The 4,176-nt window shown below is 48.1% G+C and overlaps 1 non-coding gene across 1 annotated transcript; it reads left to right on the forward strand.

Moving 5' to 3' along the window:
• The first annotated feature begins 393 nt into the window (after nucleotides 1–393).
• On the forward strand, nucleotides 394–465 carry TRNAV-GAC. The gene has a single exon. It is a non-coding gene; the product is annotated as a tRNA-Val (tRNA).
• The last annotated feature ends 3,711 nt before the right edge of the window (nucleotides 466–4,176 follow it).

Below are 4,176 nucleotides of genomic sequence, written 5' to 3' on the forward strand. Positions count from 1 at the left end.
ATCTATCATCTATCTATCTATCTATCTATCTATCTATCTATCTATCTATCATCTATCTGATGGACAATAATTGTTTAAAACCCCATTATTTACTGGGGAACTATGGGAAGGGGCAGTGGCTCAGTTTCAGAGCTTCTGTTTGCACACAGAAGGTCCCTGGTTCAATCCCAGCATCTCCAGTTCAAAGGACCAGAGAGTATGGGATATAATTCAATATAAGCCATCTTCATGTGTGTACATGTGTTTGTGGAAGGGCTGTGGGTCAGTGGTAAGCATCTGCTTGACACGCAGAAGGTCTCTGGTTCAGTCCCTGGCATATCCAGTTAAAAGGACCAGGGAGTATGGAAATAACTCCATATAAGCCAGTTTCACCTGCATACATGTGTTTGTGGAGGGGCTGTGGCTCAGTGGCAGAGCATCTGCTTGACATGCAGAAGGTTCCAGGTTCAACCCCTGGCATCTCCAGTTAAAGCAAACAGGTGGTAGGTGGTGTGAGAAACCTCCACCAGGAGAACCTGGAGAGCAGCTGCCAGTCAGAGTTGACAATACTAACCTGGCTATGCCAAGGGTCAAATTCAACATGAGGCAGTTTCATATGTTCAGCTTAAAAAAAGAAAAGAAAAGTTCTTCCTGGCAACAAAACCGTATGAGTGGAAAGTTTTTATTATTATTATTTTTATTATGCAGATGGATTCTGTGGTCTTCCTCCCCCCCTCCTCCCCGCCTTTTATCCACTTTGAAATGTTTTGAATTAGAATAGCTTACTCAAGGTCACTTGGAGGCATATGGTCCTACTCAAACCTTTAAACAAAACATTAGTTTTTACAACCTTTTGTAATTTGGTATTGTATACAACACGGCCATCGAGGGGCTCACTGTAATCTTTCCAGTGGGTGACAGAAATATGAGAGGCAAATTTATAAGCCATTTAGTGAAGCATTTAATCAATTTCATGCATAGGAAATAACGCCAATTGCTTCGCTTTATCAATCTTCCTCCTCCCCTCCCCCCTCCCCCTCCCGAAATACTGTCACCCGGCTCTTCGGATCTGGGAAAGACGGAACAATTGGAAATCTCATGGCAGAACGCCAGGGAAACGTTTGAAGTTTAAAATTTGGTGCTGCCACCATTTTTTTTAAAATCTCCCTTTTGTGGGGGCAGACTGCAAAGAAAATCAAGGGCTTTTTTTGCTTTGGGGGAGGCAGGCTCTTACTTCCACAAGGGGCAAAGTAATTAATTAATCCCTTCCTCGCATGGAGCATTTATTTAGTGACTTTTAAGCCGACACTGCCTCAAAGGAGTATGGGATAAGATACAAGAATTTCCTTGCCTCAATTTTATCCTCACAACAACCCTGCAAGGCTGGTTGGACTAAGAGAGTATGACCGGAGCAAGCTTCCACGGCTAGGCTTGCCAACCTCCAGGTGGGGCCTGGAGATCTCCCGCTTTTACAACTGATCCCCAGCCGACAGAGATCAGTTCCCCTGGAGAAAACGGCTGCTTTGGAGGGTGGATTCTATGGAATCATACCCCACTGAAGTACTTCCCAAACCTTGCCCTCCCCAGGTTCCATCCCCTAAATCTCCAGAAATTTCCCAACCTGGAGATGGCAACCTTATCCATGGCAGAGTGGGGCTTTGCACCTGAGCCTCCCAGCTATAACCCAACGCTCTAGCTGTTAGACCGCACTACCTCTTCTACACCATGCTGGCTTTTGTTGATGCACATCTCCAGGACTACTTTTGGGCAGGAACGCACAGGAATGGAGTTCCGGCTGGCTTCAGAGTCCACTACAGCCAAAACCTCTGCATGCGTGGTTACAGAGGGAAGGCCTGGAGTGCGAGTCCCCCCCCCGGTGACTCCAAGGCTGGTGGGCCAGGGCCCCCCCCCCGCCTCCCCGTGCCTTCCGCAGCCTGTCCAAGGGCTGACTTGCCCGGGCAAGCCAAGGGAAAGCATGGGGTGTGGCCTAATATGCTAATGAGCTTCTGCTGTTGGGTGTGGCCTATTATGCTAATGAGTTCCTGCTGGGCTTTTTCTACAAAAAAAGCCCTGCACGTCTCTGATACTTTGCTGTCACTAGTTATCCATTTAGTTTTCAGCTCTGCTGTATGTCAGCAGATATAAGGTTTCCATAATAATATAGATCTAGGTCGGTAGCCTGGTCTGAAGAAGCGGAACAAAATTTGAGTCCAGTGGCTCCTTTAAGACCAACAAAGTTTTATTCAAGTCCTAAGTTTTTATTCAGGGTATAAGCACGCACACGTCTGGACCCGAACTTTGTTCCACAATGATATGATATTAAATAAATGAGTGCAAGAAACCACACGGTATTAGCTGCTGGCTTCTTGAGCATTTCTGCATCTAGAGCTGAGTTCAGGCTGGCTTGGTTGCAGTATTCCCGTTCACACCGCAGTGAATGAAGCAGGAGGATACTCAGGAGGATACTGTGGAGGAAGCGCAAGGGAGCGTTCACACTGTTGAGCCACCCTGGTGGGCTGTTAGCGGCTGTTTCTGTGCTGGGCTGCATGCTCCCATGCGCATGGGTGCAGCGGCAAATAGGGCAGGATCGTGCCAGTGCCTATTATTAATGACTGTGGGTTGTTCCCGCCTTAGCAGCGCTTGTGTTCACATGTCAGGGAACCGGAATCAACCCGCTCTACACACAGTTTGCTTCCACTTTCACCTGGTATCTTTTAAACTCGGGAGGCAAGCGGCACAAGACGGCTTGAGTACGGCAGGGGGATGCCTGACAAATGTGCCTGTGTGAACCCGCCTCTTTAATCCGCTACTGAAATGCTCCTGAAACATTTGGCTGCCGGGCCAAACTGCCAGTCTGAACGCGGCCTAGTACTGAGAGGTATAGTGCTCCTGAACAAGGAGGTTCCATTTTACTGAACAAGGAGGTTCCATTTTACTTGTAGCAAATAACCAATTAATTTTTATTCTTCATAAATTTGCCTAGCTACTCCCCCTTCTTCTTTTTTTGTCAGGCCATAAAAGTTCATGGTTATCACTCCGATTTTGGATTATGGGTGGAATCTGATCACGAATCACTTTGGCTGCGGTCGCGCACACTAAATAATCCACTTTCAATGCACTTTCCAACTGGATTTTGACAGTTCACACAGGCTGATTCTGCATTGGCTTTTCCCTCCATTGTTTTACGAAACCCACGTTGGAACATAAATTCCCCTTTGTGTTGCATGCTGCTTTCACTTCCTTTGGTTATTGGGTTTTATGGTAGCCTCCACACTCCATGCCACTTTCACTTTCTTTGGTCATCAGGTTTTATTGCTCCTTCTGCATAGATCTGTGGCCATTCTCTGGCCGTTCAGGGGTGTCTTTGCAGTCAGGGTGGTGTTGCCCCCGAGGTGTCTGAATGTGTTTTGGAGCTGCACTTGCCCCTCCCAGTTGAGATAATGTGGAGCAAATGCTAGATGCAGAATAGCCCACAGTAAAATCCCGTTGGAAAGTGCACTGAAAGAGGATTGAAAGTGGATTATTTAGTGTGTGTGACTATGGCCTTTGTTTCCCCATCCCAGGAGCAGGGTGGGAAGCTTGGTAGGGAATGACATCACAAGACCAGGCAAGCTGCACAGTATTTAGGGTTCCCAAATCCCCCCCGGGGGCAGATTTCCCCCCGCTTTTGAGGCCCAATTTCCGCCCCCGCGGAATCGGGCCCGGGGGAAACCTCACCCCCGCGCGCGCGCTGCCCGGATGTGACGTACAGACGCCGGGCACTCTGGGGGCAGGTCCACAGCCATTTGAGGGGAAAACATAGAGTTTTCCCCTCAAATGGCTGTGGCCCCGCTTCCTGCGTGCCCAGCGTCTGTACGTCACATCCGGGCGGCGTGTGCGTGCTTCGCGCACGCTCGCACCCTCCAGACGCCGGGCAGGAGCCCCCCGGCGCCAGGTAAGAATCATTTGGCAACCCTAACAGTATTGCAGAGATGGAGGAGAAAATGAACCGGCCCATTACCGTTTGGGGGCACATTTCGTGCAGCATCTATTTTGGCTTGGAAATCCTCAATAAAACAATCTCTCGCTCTCTCTTTTCTCATTTCTAATTGTTTTCAAAGCATAATATTTTATGGAAGCAATTTATACATGCAAGAGAAGAGAGCTATTTTCAATATTAGCTTTATCTTCTAGACATAAAATAACAAACAGCTCCAG

This window comes from Gekko japonicus, unplaced genomic scaffold (assembly GCF_001447785.1).
Source record: "Gekko japonicus isolate JY-2015 unplaced genomic scaffold, Gekko_japonicus_V1.1 scaffold41, whole genome shotgun sequence".
Classification (NCBI taxonomy): Eukaryota; Metazoa; Chordata; class Lepidosauria; order Squamata; family Gekkonidae; genus Gekko; species Gekko japonicus.